The 18471-nt window shown below is 35.5% G+C and overlaps 1 long non-coding RNA gene across 1 annotated transcript in view; it reads right to left on the reverse strand.

Annotated features, from left to right (window-relative positions):
* Positions 1-16632, reverse strand: part of LOC116442118 — a 28121-nt gene extending 11489 nt beyond the window's left edge. The window contains exon 1 of the long non-coding RNA XR_004239408.1: positions 16432-16632. This is a non-coding gene — a long non-coding RNA (uncharacterized LOC116442118). The remainder of the gene's footprint in view (positions 1-16431) is intronic.
* Positions 16633-18471: the final 1839 nt, after the last annotated feature.

Here is an 18471-nt window from a genome sequence, read left to right on the forward strand (position 1 = left end):
CAACCTAGACAAAGGAGATATGAACATTACACGAACTTTCAGAAAGCATTCAGCAAAATTCTGCATTGTAGGTAGTCTCAGTTGCAAAGTCAAGAAATGAGTTAAGAGCAGACATATTAAGCTGAATGGAGTAAATCGGCTATAAAAAATGCATGCTGAAAGTAGAAAATAAAGTTAATGAGGACATTTTTTATCAAGTCAGCTGCTTAAAAAACAAATGTAAAAATGAGATGTGTCTAACAACTAGACTGCTAACTGCACTCCTCCTTCCAAAGAGTCTTCCCAAAGGAGGTGTCTTGCTTGAGATTGACTCATTAGTGTAGATCCTTTCAAGTCTGACATTTTTGTAGTGTTATTGTACTACCCTCTGCTGTCAGAGCTTCCTCCAACATACTGCCCTTCTTCGCTTTAACACAGATGAATTTTCATGCTCATGAAAACATTTTCCTGTCATCCTCAAAAAAGAATTACTCCTTATTTGCACCATGGGAAACTGCAGCATAAAGTTCCCACACTGTCCTGTGAGACTGAGGGGAAGAAACACCAATACTGTGTCTCTACCATTCAGTCCATGACAACTTTATTGATACTACTAGTAATGGAATTGTTTTATATGTGAGGGCTGTGCCATAGGCTGAGTTCACAACTAAGTGTAACAAATATTCCATTGCATATTCCATTGAATTGTTATATAGTCACAACCTTTGGTAGCAAGTCAAGATAGATTTCTATTAGTAGGAAAGCAAGAACTGGCTCTGATCCTGATTAGTAATTCCCTGAGCCATCCAGTCCTACGGTTGTTATTTGTGTTTCTATACTGCTTTTAAAGATGGAAAAGATGAATAAAAAAAGAGGGATATATCAAAAGCTTTCATACCTTGAGTTGGCATCACCATTCTTCCAGAGCAAATATACTACCAACAAAGCAAGTAATTTATTATTTATTCAACATTTTCCATAACATTAATGAAGGGTTGTATAAAATATTCCTTTTCAGTTTTTATATTAACATGGGAATTAGTTGGAGATATTTTATGAGGTTAATACAGTCCAAAAAAAGTAAGAAATATTTCTAAATAATTAAGAATTTTTTTTTTAAGTTTTGTCTTAATCAGCAAGTGGAGGACATCCTAAGCAGTGTCTTCTTTCCCACAGACACTTTATTTTTTTTTAAGTTACTTTAAATATTTTAGCTGAATTTCTGTTTTAAGATGGCTTTATACTGGAAATATCCTTCTTGAGGATGTGAGGAAACTATTTAGACAACCATCTTAGTGCAGGTCTCCTTAAACAGGCAACAGGTTATACCACAGCTTTGAATGTACTAGTCACCAAGTTTGTGATTTTTAACATTGTGCTTATATCAGAAACTCTAAAAAGGTCATGCAATATAAATATATTTATATAATAAATATATTAATTCCCTTTCTGATGATAATTTATATGGTTTTCCACTCCATTTGAAGAAACAGTATTAGTGGCACCAGATTTGCTCGTCTGCAGAGATAGAATCATAGAGTCAAATAATTATTTGGGTTGAAAGGGACCTGAAAGATCAGAGGATGTCCTCAAGTTGCACGAGATGAGGTTTAGATTAGTTATTAGGAAAAAGTGTTAAAAAGGTGTGTGACTGTGGCAGTTTGGGATATGATTTAGTGGTCAACACAGTGTTGCTAGGCTAATAGTTGGACTTGATCTTAGAGGTTTTTATTTCAACCTTAACAATTGTATGATTCTATGTTCTAGTTCCAATCCCCCTGCCATCACCAGGGACACCTTTCAGTAGATCCGATTGCTCAAAGTTCCATCCAATCTGACCTTGATCCTTTCCGCTACTCTGGGCAACCTCTTTCAGTGCCTCATCAACCTCACAGTAAAGAACTCTTTTTTTACTATATTTAATAATTCAGTTATTCATTTGACTTCCAAAAAAATCAAGTCTCTATACTAAAATTTTGTCTAATGTCTATGTTCTGGATCTTAAAAACTGAGTTCTGAGCTTCTGAAACTGACTGTTAAGCTCCTTAAACTGACTGTTTATAGTAGTAGCAATATTTAAAACAATAAATGAAAAAAAAAGAAAATAAACATCTAAACTGAATATGAACAGTCACCTACATGCAAAATAAATATATATGCCAAAATTTCTAAATTGGGTTGAATCAGTTCCTTGTGGGGCTTTGCATGTGGTATACATATGCAAGTATAGTTTTATGGTCCTTAAAACTCTCCTCCACAAAACTGGCCTATTTCCTACAATTTGAAGTATTCTATTTCGCAGAAAATTTTTCCTGTTACCTATCTTTAGCCATCAATATATTGTGTTGTATGAGGCATAGTTGGCAAGCTGCTGGCAGCAGGGGCTGCAGAGGGGCTCTGTGAGGAGAGGCCAGGGCTTCCCTGTGCCAGACACAGATGGTTCCAGCTGGATCCAACCCACCCACCGCAGGGCACATCTGATGTGGGGACATCTCAGGGAAAATGTATTCAAGAAAGGGTTTAAAACATTTAACAGAGGGAGGAAGGAACAAAAAGTGTAAAAAACAGCCCTGCAGACACCAAGGTCAGAGAAGGAAGAGGATAAGGAGACACCTACAGCCTGTGGGGAAGTCATGGTGGAGTACCTATCCATACACATGGAGCACCCTACACCAGAGAAGTTACATACTCCTGAAAGGCTGTGGACAATGGAGAGCCCAAGCTACAGTGGGGAAGCCTTGAGGATGAAGTGGCAGAGAGGAGCTGTTACTGACAGCTAGTTATATGTCAGTTGGGGTGGGACTGGAAGTAGGGGAATTGGGAATGAACAGGGTGGAAATGTTGTTCTTTGCTTGCTGCTATCCAAATCTATTTTAAGTGACAACAAATTAAATTAAATTTCCCAAATTTGAGACTACTTTGCCTATGACAGTACTTGGTAAGTGATCTCCCTATCCCACATTTTTGCATCTTATTTTCTCCTCAGTTCTCTTTAAGACAGCAGCTGGATGTAGGTTTGGCAGCCAGCCAGGGTTGGCCCACAACATACCTATGTAGCTTAACAGGATCTTCCTTTACTGAGAGAAGCAACTCTAACTACATGAATAGGCAGAAGACATTGCTCTGAAACATTTCTCTTTGCATTGTCTCTAGATGGAGCTAAGATTAAACAATCAATTTATCAAGTCTAAGGCTAGGTGAGATGAATTCTGTTGTGGCTGGCAAAATAAGAGTTAGAAAGTGAACAGAAATTACTAAAAATAAAAAGTGTTTCAGATTTACCTGATTAGATATGGTGTTATTTTCCTATATCTGACAAATGTCATCAAATTAATTAAGAGAAGTGTGATAGGTATTTCACTGAGAAGTGTTAAAAGTAATCAATCATCCCATAAGACATCTTCAGTCAGAGAACATATGCAACATATAAGACTTCTGTGAACCTTGATCAGCACCTAAAAGGTAACAGGCAGCAAGGAACTGCTTTGAAATAAGAGCAACTTCTGCTGTTTCCAATGGAGAAATGTCAAATACTGGAATTCATGTTGCAGTAAAACAGAAGATTCAGTTAAAAATAGGAAATGCAGATCTATTTTGGTCTGTCTTTGTCATTAATTTCCCTCACTAAACATGGGTATTTTAGGAGTCTCATGACACTACTCATGTAGTGATTTATGTATTGTCCATCAGTGTTCCAACAGCCAAATCTAAATGAGAAACCATAAAGTTATGTCGTTTTACTTTTTTACCCATCATTCATTTAAAATGTTTTCTCAGGGGATCATTTGTAATACTTTCTGACCTACAGTCACAATATCTACCTGCTTCCTTCTAATTAACAGAGATAGCCCTGTCTTTTGCACCCAGTCTTTCTCCTGAAGATCAATTACCCAGCCATGAATTTTACTAATAGAAAATCCTAACTCTGTTGAATTACAAGACAAAAACAAATACAGTGGAAGAAGTGAAGATGACTTTGTAAAGAAGCCCATGTTTCAGTAGAGTACTTCATCACTGATACCCACAGCTTCTAAGGTCTGACTATTAAAAAACCCATTTATATTAAAAGGATGTATTTGGGGTATTTATCCCCAAAGACCTAGAATAATAGCAACTTCCTTCTTTTCAGTTTTTCTTCAGTGTACTGATAATATTTGTTTAAAACTCTTTCATAAACATGAACTGTGCATACACAATACAGAAAAAAAAAAAAAAAAAGAAAACAGCAAAGAAAACCTTCTTTTCAGCCATATATATAGTAAATCATTAATTCCCAAATGGTAGTCTTTCACTGCTTGATGCTTGAAAATGTGTCTGAACTTCATGCACATGTACTCTACAGACTTTTCATTTTGTTAAGATATTGAATATTAAAATTAAAGTAATGGTCTAATGATGTCATCTTTATTGAAATGGAAGAATGGGACTGAAAAAAAGGAATTAGAAGAAAGTAATTACCACAGGAATTTATGTCAAGTATTGCTTTTGTTTTGCTTTCAGCTTTGAAAGAAAAAATAGATAAGTGATTGTGGTGTTGAAATGCTTAAAAAGAACCGGTAAAGGGACTCATTATAACATAAAACAAACATTGCAAATATTTAATAACTTATACATTACATTGAGACATTATAAATAAAAGCATTTTTAAGCATTGCTTTCTGCAGTTCAACCTTTTGTTTTGTTTTTCACTGTGGTAATTCTTAAAGCATAGCAATCTTAGATCTTAAAGGAAGCAGAAGATACCTAGATTCAAGGTTGGTGGGGTTTTTTCCATTTCCTTGTTTGAGTAGAATTTGAAAGCTACCCCTCAAGGTTATTGCTCACTTAGTTTTTTCCTAATAAGAAGATAGGAAGAATTTTAATGTTCCCATTTATTTTCTTTGAAGAATATTTATGAATATTAGCACAGAGTTGCCAAAAATTCTCCAGCCAGAACAATTAGAAAGACTCCTGAATAATGATAAGGTTTTAACAGCACCTTTTCCAGCTCCTTTTCAGTCCTAAAGTACAGACTTCATGTAGCCTCAGTGAGTCCCTGAGTGTTTTCAGTTGGAGTTTTAACTTTGTGGTTTATTGAATGGCAGGTATAATGGTTATTCTACAACTAAGTAAAAGGTCCATGTGCACCATAAAGAACTTCTGTATCCTAATAACCTTCATGAACTGTTAGAAGATACCAGACAACAAACCACGAGGAAATTAGGATGTCAAGGTAAATCAGAAGCCAGCTGAGCATTATGTTTTGGGGGGTGTTTTTTATTTAGGAATTATAGGAAAAGAAATTGATCTAATTCCTGTTTCAGGAAGCAATTAAAGGCCTATGGCACTCACATTGAATAAAAAACTCAAGAAAACCTATGAGATGTTCAATGAACCATTGAATATTTTGAATAATCTTGTCTCCAGTCAAGAAGTGAACCAATTCCTCCTTTATTTAGACATCCAAAAAAAATTTGAAAGCTCTAGATAGCTCACCACAAAAGACTGCACTAAAGGAAGGCTATATAACAATACATAGAAAGCAATTTATGTATAGAATCCATTGTTTCATTTGTTCAAAATGTCTAGTAAGACTAGTGATGTCCTATATTAAAAGTACATTGATATTCCTAATATTCTTACAAAATAAGTACTTTGTACATAGCTATAAAGTACAAAAACCAAACAAATAACTTCCCAAAAACTCAGTCATAGCCCATGTATAGATAGACTTAATTTTGTTCCAGAGCTTACTTAGTCTCTAATGGCTGAGTTTCAGACAACTAAAAATGTTCATGTTAGTCATTTCACTAAGGTATGATTTTTTCCGAAATTTATTTTGTTTTCTTCTTATTGCTTCTATTGCTGTCATCATCACCTCTCCTACAAACTTTCATAAATCTTATCTTCAGCATACCTTGGAATTCTGCTTTAGTAACTCTGAACACCATGTACAGGGCCAGCTCATCATCTCAATGGGAAACTGAATATCCCACAGAGAATCTTTTACATGTCAGATGTGAATGACAGAGGAAGCTAGAGATAGAGCTGTTGTCTGTTTCAAGCCTTTCCACTTTTGCTCTAGTGGAGCAATTCAAAAGTTTGGCTCGTCATCTCCTAGTCACACTTGGCTTCTCCAAACTACTTCTGCCTCTTGAAAATGTTCACACACCTTGACAGAAAACTCATTCTTTATTTAAGCAAACAATTAAAAGTATTAGCATGCAAGTAATCAAATCAAAAGATAAAAAGTTCAGTCATCCAGCAGCTTGAAACTAAAGACTATTTGCAGTGGTTTTCCTTATACATAATTAATGTCATACATATCTACTTAGATGAGATTTTTACCACAAATTTTCATCTTTTTCATCTGTCTTCCACAATATTGCTGCAGTTAATATGTGGGAAACTTCTTATCCTCATTATTATGTGTTGTTTTTAAAATTCTGGCTGCAAACACCTGGTTGGTTGAATGGATGAGGTGTATAAGGGATTCATCGTATTTGGCAATTGTGACCTACCAGCATATAAACTTCATGTTTTACAGACTGCTACAGAACACCTTTTAATTCTTTACTTTTTTTTTTTTTAACGTTGATAGAAGTTTAAAGCAGCTTTCTTGACTTCTAAGCACAGGTTTCAGTAACACAGATATTGTATTAAATATATCACTTCATAATACACCTGACCTACATTAAGAACATTTTATTTTATTTACATCAAAATGAACATTTAATTCATATTGTTGTGAGTGCTCTTTTGTGAACACAGCTATCCAACAACATTCTAAAACCAAATAAGCTTTATCATGTAAAAACATTCATGCTCACTTAAGATCAGTAGTACAGGAGAACATGATTGATCTTGATGCCTTGAGAGGCCACCTAGAAACAGAGACTAGACAGGAGTAAGGGAATAAAGGTAGGTATTTATTTGAAAGGCCTTCAGAGGTACACCCTGGTATTGCCAAAATGGACCCCAAGATGGACATCAGGTCACGAGTTCTTCACACTTTTATAGTTTTGGCTCATTTGCATATCAGGGTTAATTGTCCAATTAAAGCTTCAGTTTAATGAAGCAATTCCCCTATCTTTCCCCCCTTTCAGAGACTTTTGGTTTATACTTTTTGGGCCTAGGATGGTTGCTCAGAATAGGAGAAATGGGCAGACACAAAATACTCAATAGTATGGAAGAGAGAGAAATCCATCTGGAAAACTCTAGGAAAAGCTAGACAGATTTCCCTGATAAGCTTAATAAATTGTTTTTAAACTTAATCCTTCTTTCATTTAGCTTCAGATTGAGAAACATTTTCAATAATTGCCCAGATATTCACAGGGAAAAGAGTTTACACATTTCTTGAGCAAACCGAAGGAACAAAAACCAACTATCTTTATTTTAGGGTCAGTACAGAGTTGAAAGGCTAATAATTGAAAATAAACTTTTATTAAGAACACAAACAAATTAAAATAAGGTTAAATCCAAAGGGTTAAAACTTAAAAGATAAAATGATAACTAAAATCTTTGAGGGTGTGGAGTAACAGATCTTGAGTTTTCAGGGATGCTTGGAGTTTCCTGAAGATAAATGTTATATTATTGAGGGTCTGTATTACAGAAGGATGGATTTTTCTTATTTCTTTTTTATCAGTTTCTCTGTTCCATGATTTTAAAAGTGGAAGCTGCTAGACGAAGTGAAATTCTTCAGAGGCAGGGGGAGATTGATTCTGCTGGAGAAAAAAATATGTCCCAGGGGAAAAAGTACCAAAACTAACAAGATGTTGCCAAGTGAAAGGATCACACCAGTAGCAGAAGCAAGTCACTTGCAAACGCAGAGATTGCTAAGAGGAGAGCAAAGGCAGTTAAGTCATAAACGTGATAGAAAACTGGAATTTAAGTCTTAATAGCAGATGATTTTTGCAATTTCATTATCTCAGGAAGGTAGTATTAGGTGGAGACCCTGAAAAATTAGTATCTTCTCTTTCAATCAAGAAAATTATGATCTGAGCCTTTAGATGTCTGTATGTTTGATATTAGTAAGACTTAAACTCCTGGACTGTTAAGAAGACTTTGAAGAAGAGGATAACACAGAGGAATACAGAAGTTGGGAAAATGTGTAAAACAAGTTTGAAAATGTGAATTATGACAGATTAATATCACAACATTCTTCCACAAAGTCATTGTTACATGGGGGAATAAATAAAGGAAGGCAATAAACACAATCTACCCGAATTTCAGTATTAAATTGACCTGGCAGTGTGCCCTTGTGGCCAGGAGGGCCAATGATGTGGGATGCATCAGGAAGAGTGTGGCTAGCAGGTCAAGGGAGGTGATCCTCTCCTTCTAATTGGACCTAGTGAGGCCATATCTGGAGGCCATATCAATTCCGGACTTCACAGTCTAAGAAAAACAAGGAGCTACTGGAGAGGGTTCACTGGAGTAAACCTTACCACCTTATAAAGGTGATAAGGCATCTGGAGCATCTTTCTTATGAGGAAAGATTTTGGGTCCTGGACCTGTTTAGTCTGGATAAGAGAAGACTGAAAGCAGGTTTCATCAATACATACAAATATCTCAAAAGTGGGTGCCAAGATGAAGGTGCCAGACTCTTTTCAGTGGTGCCCAGCAACAGAATAGGAAGTATAGGTCGTAAACTAAAACACAAGAAATTCCACCATAGGCCATAAACTAAACCACAAGAAATTCCACCTCAACATGAGGCAGAACTTCTTTACATTGAATGTGGCACAGCGCTGAGGCTGCCCAGGGAGGTTGTGGAGTCTCCCTCTCTGGAGACATTCAATACCCACCTGGATGCATTCCTGTGTCACCTGCTCTAGGTGACCCTGCCTTGGCAGGAGTGTTGGACCAGATGCTGTCCAGAGACCCCTTCCAACCCTAACAGTTCTGTGATTTGGTGATTCTGTCAAGAGTTTAATGTGGCACAACATTGGAAATATTACATGGGGGAAATGGCCAGAGATGAATTCTGATGAAGAGGAATTATAAGGTGAATAGACAGCTTGCAAGAGAGAGGATGCAAATAAGAAAAACTAAAACAGAAAACTATCAGATTGGCTACCAACAAATCACAGATCAGCTCAGACATCACTGTTATTTAATAATTTCATTAGTGATGTTGGCATGGATATTAGAAACATAACAATGAAGTTTGCCAAAGACACTATGTTGGAAACATCATCAAGCAGTGCTTAGAAATAATACAGAAAGAACCTGATGACCTTGAGAATCACAGTAATAGAAATTAAATTAAATATGTGTAGTACAGATGTAAAGTCACACACTTTGTGATTAATATACAAAACTTTTTTGTCAGTAGAATTGTCAGCTGAAAATTGAAAAGCAAAAGGACAAGAGTTTGAATATGGGATGTCTAGAACTGCCAGCATTTTCTATTTGTGAAAGAGAAATACAAGTGTGAGGTGCTGCAGATGATAAATTTTTCAGTGTAATTAAGGAAATATTACTTCTATCAAGTAAATTCATCAGGATACAGTCTTGGTGAACCAGGTTTGAGAAAAAAAGAAGTCAAAAGGAATCAAGCAGAGGAAAGAGGTAATGTAATCATGAGGAGAACATAAGTAGAATATCAGAAATGCACAGGTTTTTGCCAAATCCTTAAAATTATTTCAAGTCAAACCAGGTGTATTAAATAAGCTTCTATTGAAAGAGCTTTTTAGAATATATTCTGTAAACACCTCCAAGTTTTTCACTTAGGAAAGCAACACTTTAATTTACTTCATTTTGCTTTATATTTACTATGAAAAGAAAAATAGAGAGGTATGTCAGTAAGACAGATAATGAGTTTATGAGCAGAGCCATAAAGAAGACCTGTTGGGAAAAACTCATCTCAAGTAAATTTATAGTGCTAAAATTATTCCTTTGCGAAAATTATTCAAAATGCTAAGCAATGCATTATTAACTGTATTCTGCTGGGTGCTGCATAAAAACATTTTGCTAGTAGAAATACTGTTACCCACAACACACCAGTCTATAAACTGCAACCAGCTTTGTGAATGGTTATATAATTTGGGAAACATGAATCCATGTTGCAATGAGTGAGTTATTCTTTTCTTTTTCTGGGTTTGCTAAAAAATTACTGCATTAAAAATACAGGTGGGAATAAATTGAGTTGTGATGGCTTAATCTGATGGGATCATGAAGACATCCAAAAAAACCTATGGGAGGAGAACACAAGGCCAGAATTCAGAATTTTTCTAAATCTTCCAAATGTTAGAAAAAGTCATGTAATCTTAGTGCAGGTTTTATTGGAATACCAGATAGATTGAAGTGATAGTCTCCTGGCAATGTATGGAAAACATCTAGCTCATTTAGGTTCTGTTTTATCTCCTTAGATCCTTATAACAAAGAGAAAACTGCTGAGGGAATAAGGTATCCCTGTTGGAAATTTATTTTCTGTTTAGTTTCATTCTGTCAAAATAGCTCTCTATCACCTTCCAGAATCAGGACCTTTGATCTATCCTTCTGGTCTAAACAGAACAGATATGTATAAGAGGCTCTAGCCTGAAAGAGAGCATTGAACAAAGGATTCAAGCTAAAGCTGAATGTATATTAAAGGAAAAGAAAAAAGAATGATAGACTTGTCTTGATGTCCCCAAGCACATATGTTACCAAGGAGATTTTTTTAACATACTTACTTAGAAAAAAACAAGAACCAGGAAGAGGAAGAATGTGCACAGGATTCTGTTGATTTGACCCTTTGTTTTATGTCTTCTCCATCTTCTGAGTTAAATAATAAACATAGCTTTGTTTTGAAAACACTGATACACATTTTTTAACGTATAATTTTAATGTATAAAGCAGATGACAAGAACAGTACTTGTACAAGAACAGTACTTTGACCAATAAATAAGAGCTGGCCTGAGGGAGATCAATATAAGGTAAAATCTGGGACACGGAAACTCCTGTGCCATGGACTTGTAAGACCGAGTTTGAGTTGTTTGAGAAGTGGAAGAACAGAGGAGGAGGAATAAGCATGTTAGATTTTTTTTTTTTAACAGTCTTACTGTCCAAGATGAAATCATGTCCAGTAGTTATGATTCTGCACTTACATATAGTAACATATGTATTTTAAATATGTTCATCTGATTGCAAGTACATGGTTCATCTCTGTAATAGTCAGGATAGTCTCCTTTCTGTACATACAGTGATATTTCTACCGGAAAGCAGAGACCTAAATTGTATTAATCCAATCTTAAAACCAGTTATTTTTTACTTGACTACAAAAAGACTGTAGAGTGCTGAACTCCAATATATGTATTTATATTTAATCATATCAGTCCCACTGCTTTGTGTTCAAATTATGAAAAGTTCAATTCAAACCTTTATTCAATCATATTTCTCAGTTATTACTGTGAAGGGTTTTGCTCTTAAATTTAAGAATCCCTGCCTGAGCTCTTTATATAAAACAGTATAATTGACATTTTATTTGGTAATTCTGGTGTGGCAATTAAAAAAAACCCCAAAAACTAGTCATATTTTTATTGTCTGCCAATATTGGAATGAATTTAGCAGTGCAATGGTCATAACCTTGGAATAAGCCTATGCCTGCTGTTGCACTTAACATATTTGCATGAATATAAATAGAAACAATAACAAAGCTTACACATTTTTATATGTTGATGGTTCTTGTATTTAAAACATTACAGAAAGCTGAAAAATATTTCTATGCATTTTTGATTTTTTCCATTATTTCAACATGATGCACACTGCCTTTACTTGTAGTAGCACTTACTTGAAACAGCTCATGATATTGTTTTTTATTCTTTTGCTTGTTCACCTGAAACACTGCTGGTGCCAGTATTGCTTCAAGCTCTTTAAAAGTAATAGTTAAGGGCCAGAAGTGCAAAGACAAGGACAAAACACCATTGCTTCAGGGTTCTATTCAATTCTCTTTAATCAGGCAGAGTTGCCATTGAAATCAGTGACAGCTCTGCTTGAATAAGAAGGGCTGGATAGGGATTTCAGTACTATGAGCATGTAACTTAAAAATCTGCCCTACATGGCAGAGAAGGACTACCAAAGGAAGAACAGTTTCTCTCAGTTAAAAAATACTCCTTATATTCCTTTTCTGTAGAATTGAAATAAAGCTGTAAATTTTTTAAGAAACACATTCTTTTCTCTCTTACTCCTCTGTAAGTATATAAACATCCCATGCATTGTAACTCAGCCAAAATCCCTCATCCCTATCCCTATACATCACTTCCAGTATCATGCCCCCTTTTGTACAGTGAGCTTTCCCATCTAAGAAATTTTCCTATCATGGCCAAAAGAGAATAAGGAAGAACCTAAGTGCACTAACAACATGACCTAATGTAACCTAAGTACCCTGATAATGTAACTCATAGTTTAAAAATCTTTAAAAGTCTTTCTTCTTTGCAGAAAAGTAAAAAAAAAACCCTAAAATATATTTTGAAATCAGAAGATATCCCCCAGCAAACTGCTTTGAGAGCCACTGAGTCATGACTTAATTCACTTCTTTAGAACACTCTTAATTAGTACCATGGGAATAAAATGCCAATGATTTATTGTCAGAAAATAAAGATAAATGGCAACGTGGTGCTCTCCTGACTTTAAAATATACATTTTTGGTATCTTTTTATTTTCTCAGATATAATAAGTTTTGGTGAAAAATATGGTAACTGTAAAACACTGAGAAACAGCCTCAAGTGGGAATTTCCATGCTGCTAAATACATTGTCCTCATTTACTGACATGAAGAGTCACTTGGCAGTCTCTGGTGCAATAGAATTATAGATTATGCAATTCTTAATCAGCTGTGTAATACACAAGCCTTCCTCACCCAATTGTACCAGTTCAATTTAGGTCATTAAAACTTCCACAAGGCAGCTTTCCTCCTCTGGCATTGACTGCCTGGAAAGACATGATTTTCCAGTAGTACAAGTCAGCAGTCACCTGCTGAGAGAGCTGGTGTGGCTTTTAAAAGCTGCTTCAGCACAAGAAGAAAAAGAGAGCTGACACTAACTACAGTTGTCAGAAATTCAAATATTGGGCTTTTAAACATTTCAGAAAACCAAACTGGAATGGAGAAGAAAAAAAAAAAAAGAAGAGGAGAATTAAATGAATTAAACAAATGGAAGAAAAATAATCCTAGCAAAGACAACAGAAGGGAGAAAAATTAAAAGAACACAAACAGAAAAGAAAGGTCAAACATTAACTCCCTGTAGGAAGGTATTGGAAAATAAATAAACAAACAAAAAAATATCTGCTCATACTTTAAAAAGAGTTCCAAAACCTTAAGTAATGGGTAATATTTCTCAATTAAAATGGAGATTTTAGGTTTCACACTGTATGGAATTGATCTCTATCCATTGAAGTCATATTAATTTCTCTGTTAACCTCAGTCCATATTGGGTGTAGTCTCAAGAAAGCACAGAACCAGAATAGTTTGACAAAAAAAAAAAAAAAACCAAATGAAAAACCCCCCAGAACAATAGATGAGTAAATGTATGTAAATATTAATTATTTATATATACCTGCATGAATTTTCCAAGGATGTATCTGCCCTATTCACATGCAGTTTCACAGGTGATATGCACTCTTGTTAAACCAATGTATGGTGGCAAAAAGTAACTTAACACTGTACAAATAGATAGAACCTATTTTACCAAAGAACCTACACACAATATGCTAGTACTGTGCTTGAAAGCACATCTACAAAACAAAGTACATGATAATATCCAGGAGTACTGGGCATTAATTTGAGCTGACATTTGCTTGCCTAGGCAGGCTAAAAATATTAGTAAATATGAACAGCTTATTTGGGATGAAAAGAGGAGGAACTGGTTACCATGGAGGGTGGCAGCAGGGAGAGGAAGAGAGATTCATGTTTCAAAATTCAACCTCTGAATTTAAAGCAAAACCCCTAAATATCAAAGGTAGTGGATGAATTAATAATTGGTCTGGATTTCACTTTTTACTAATTCTTTCATAATAAGCACTAGAAAAAACATCTTGCAAATCAATCTACTAGAATTATTTTTTAAAACAGGAACTGGGTCAAATGAATGGTTTGTGGGACATTGGTTTTCAATGAACGAATTGTCCTGCCTCAAGGCTGGTATCTTAATTGCATCTGAGCATTGCAGTAGTTTTCCAAGATGGAAAAAAGTATGCAGCTCTTGAGATCTCCTCTGAAATACAACAAACTAGAACAATGTTAATTAGTAAAGGTAAAATAGATCTAAAGAGAGAATGGAATATTTTATCCGAAGATTTGCGTTAAACAGAAATAGGCAAAGATGGAATGAAGGTAGCAAAATTGTAATCATCAGCTCTAGTGATAGCTGTTTTAGAGGAAGAAAGGGTGAAAAATCAGATGATTCTCAGTTTCTGTGTAATTCTCATGTACAGGTTTGAATATATAAATAATAGCTTATTCAATACTCTGGCTTTAGAACAAGGGCATTCAGAAGAAGCATGGTATGGGTAAAGAGTAAATTATCTAAGAAAAAAACATTGCATTTATAAGTAAGCCTACATTTGAAGTCAGAAATATAGCAAAAAGAGGAAGTTCAAGGAGGAAATTTGTTAAAGAAAAAATGATGATGGTAAAATTTCTGCTGGCAAGACAAGCCTTCAGATTGTGAAAGTTCCTCCCTCAACTGCCCTATTTTCCAACTTTGTTTTAGACTTGGCACACACCTAGGTCTAACAAAGGACTTCAGAGGATTGTGGCTAGTTGCTGAGAAGTGTTTATGTTCCAAAGTCAAGTTTCACTATCCAAAGGGAAACTCTAACAAGAACAGCCATCCTGTGTCAGAACAAAGACCCTTCTTGACATTGTTTTATGCACTGGCTGATACAAACGGTCACACTAGGAATGATCTCTTTGGTGCCAGATTTGTCTTTCCTATATTTGCCATCTTCAGTAGTGCAACACGCACTCTCTTCCCTTTCTTTTCAGTTACTGTCCCTTGAGATGATTTTGTTTCCCCCAAGTCTATTTTTATGCTCTTCATTAGGGAACAGAAGATATTTCAATATTTTTCAGTGAGATTATTGTGTGTTGCTGATTGGCATGAGTGAGCACTCTGGCCATTGGTAGTCAGACTGTCCAGGGTGCTCTGCCTAATCCCCAGTCTGTTTTATGGCGGAGGGATGATAGCTTATCTTTGTCCTCCTGTACTCATTGTTTGCTCAGCCCAAAGGGGAAAACCAACAGAAACAATGGCAGATGAAGTTGTCTAAGTGAATAAAACAGCACTATAATAAAGAAGACTCTTCTGGTCCTGTCCTGCCTCTTTAAACTATTTGTGACCCACCACCATAATATCCAAAATTATGATTAACATCTTTATCAGACTTCTATTCTATCACCTTCCAAAAGTTTAGGATCTAGAGACTGTCTGCATCCAGCCTTTGTGGAGGAAAACTTCTGAAAATCTATATTAGCTTTTTCATTCAGGAATACTGAAGGCCAACATGCAAGCAAAACTGTAAAGTTACAATTCCCTAATCATCCAGCAGACTTGGAAACGTAAAGCACCTCTTTGATATTTGCAGACAATGTGCTAAACTGAAGAGAATGGACCAACGTACCCAAAGGAATTCAGTGTATTTATGGAGTGTTCTCTTTGCTCTCCTATTTGTAATTCATCCTGCTTCATCTAGGGAATTAGTAAACATAGATTTGCTTCCATGGCCTAAAGAGAACAGAAGCTTCCCAAAGACTAGGTCTTTTATTTAGAATAAAGTGCAATTGTAAGATCTATGTACTGTCGCATCTCACAGAATCCCCATAAAAGCATTTTGATTGCAATAGAAAAAAAAAAAATAATTGCAAAGTAGAAAATATTAAACCCAAACTTTGTTAAGTAACAGTGTTTAATGCAAGGGGATTCTCAGGTGATGCCATTTCTCATTACATTCAACTGTTTCAAGTTTATAAAATGACTGCGAATTTTTCTTGACAATTAGATATTGACAATACAAATACACAGAAAAATTTATCCATAGCAGTATCTTGTGTAACTAACAGACTGCATTAAAGTCTATACATTTCAACTTTTTGCCTGAGAAAACAGCAGTCAACATCTATTGTAGTCGAAGTTGTTGTTTCACAAAACAGCCTGAAGTTTGCTTAGCAGTCATATCAATAGCAGGAGTTTATCAGATGAAGTCTTCACCAGTTATGGGTTGTGACATAAGGAGAAATTTGGAGTGAAAGGAGTTCATTTGGATTATAAAAAGCAATAAACTTACACTATTCATGAGGTAAAAATATTTAGCTTGGTGCCATGGTTTAATCCATTTGGCAGCTAAATACCACCCAGCTGCTTATTCACTCTCCCATAGAGCGATGGGGAAGAGAATTAGAAGGGTAAAATGAGAAAAGTCATGGGTTGAGATAAAGACATTTTAGCAGGGAAAGTAAAAGCTGTATGCCCAAGCAAAGCAAAACAAGGAATTCACTCACCATTTCCCATGGGCAGGCAGATGTTCAGCCATCTCCAGGAAAGCAGGGCTTCATCACACACAACTGTGAATTGGGTAGAAAAATGACTTGACTCCAAGGGTTCCCCATTCTTCTAAGCATGACTCCTTAGGGTGTGGAATACCCCTTTGGTCAATCGGGTTCAGGTGTCCCTGCTGCCTCCCCTCTCTGGGGACTGTAAGGGCTGACACCCTACACAACACATGATTAAGGCAAACTGTCACAAGACAGGGTTATGATCGTAAGGCATACAGTTCTGTCTGATTATATCTAAGAATATTAAAAGCAAAAAGCAACCAGCAAGGCAGGAGAAGCAATCCTGACTGCAGTACAGAAAAAAATGGCAGTGATTCAATGGCCACAAGGAATAATTGTTTTGTTTTGGTTTAATTACTCAAAAAATTTGAACTTAAACTTTCTAAAGTTCAAATCAGGCACACAACTTTATATATGCAATATAGAATGATAAAACTTGCTGACAGTTGGATATGCTCATTAGGAATTGTAAGTCAGCAGCACCACTTTCAAAACCCGAAAACTGTTAATATGCGGACTTCAGCCAAAGGAATAAATCAAATAAATCAAATATTTAGCTTGATACATGTTGTCATTTTTCTACCTATGCAATATATTTTCAGATCACTGCTTCTTTGGATTTATTAATTATTCCAGTATATTCCCCAAATGCCTTATGAAATTGTATATTATATGAAATACAAATAAAGAATCAGAAGCCAGGCATATCTGGTTAATAGCTAGTCTATACATCTGAAATCTTTTGTCAAGAGAGCTGTACCAACTCATTAATTCAAAAAGAGTTTAATAGGGAAACCAGCATCAATAAGCCAGCAAAATCCCTTTTACACTTTTCTAGAATGATCAACACCTCTGAACAATGTAATTCATTGTGGACAAAGATTGTCAGCCTACTGATATCAAAGGCTAGGCTAAGAGAGGAAAATATCCATAAAACAACCAATGGATTAGAAACTTATATTAATATCTGGGCACATAGTAATAATCCAGTGAAACAGATTTAATGCTTTGTGTTTAAATTATCCTATTGAAAATAATATAATTTAGAATAATATTAAAGAGATGGTAGCTGGGAAGGTAACAAAGTTAGAACTCCTATCTGTGTAATTTACTTGCATTTACAGAGCTCTCAGTCTGCACTTTACTTATAATTGGTCACTCACGTTTGCTATCTAGGACACTTTCCCTGTGCTTCCTCTAAAATTATCTACTGATAAGTCAAGCTTTCAGAAGCTTAATGCTGTGACAGCCAGGCTTGTATTTGCTGTTTTGCATAAGGCATTGCAGACTCCTGTGTTCAGAGATTTCCAAAATTCAAAGTGCAGTCATTTGAAATTGTAAATAAATCCACCTTTAATCCACAGGTAAATTTAACCTGGTAACTACCCTGAAGTATCAAGCAAGAGCAGGTTGCCCCATCGTGATACATAGTTTGAAGCAGGATTATCTGTCAAGTTATTTCATTAGGATGTTCTGTGAAAAAATAAGCAGTGCCAAACATTTCAAAGTGGTCTCAGCAGGGAAGTTTGAGATTGTTGCATTAAGTGTTTGTAAAGTAATTCCATTATTTCCATGTAAATTGACTAATGTTAATTAATTAGGGAATGTGCTCCAGCCTCCCTTCTGCACCTTGTTTCTCCCCAGTATGATGAGTAAAACTGCTGTAGCAAGTTTAGGTTTCATGATGGATCAAAATCTTTCACAGAAACCAAATTCTTAAACTGTAAGTATTCTGTTATTCAACCACTGGGCCTCAACAAAATTACTTCCTGCATATCACCGCCTACACAAACTGATCTGTTGTGACTGCCTTTTCTTATTAGTAATCTACATTTAAGTATTATGTTCTCTCAACACCTGGAAAAATGTAAATTACCCTATTAAGAAAGGGAGAACAGAGACCAAGCCAGCCTGGATTAAAACAAAAGACCTCTCCTACTTACATTTCTTTGATAATTGTTTTTACTTAAAGGTATTAGTTTAATC

This window comes from Corvus moneduloides, chromosome 3 (assembly GCF_009650955.1).
Source record: "Corvus moneduloides isolate bCorMon1 chromosome 3, bCorMon1.pri, whole genome shotgun sequence".
NCBI classification, from domain to species: Eukaryota; Metazoa; Chordata; class Aves; order Passeriformes; family Corvidae; genus Corvus; species Corvus moneduloides.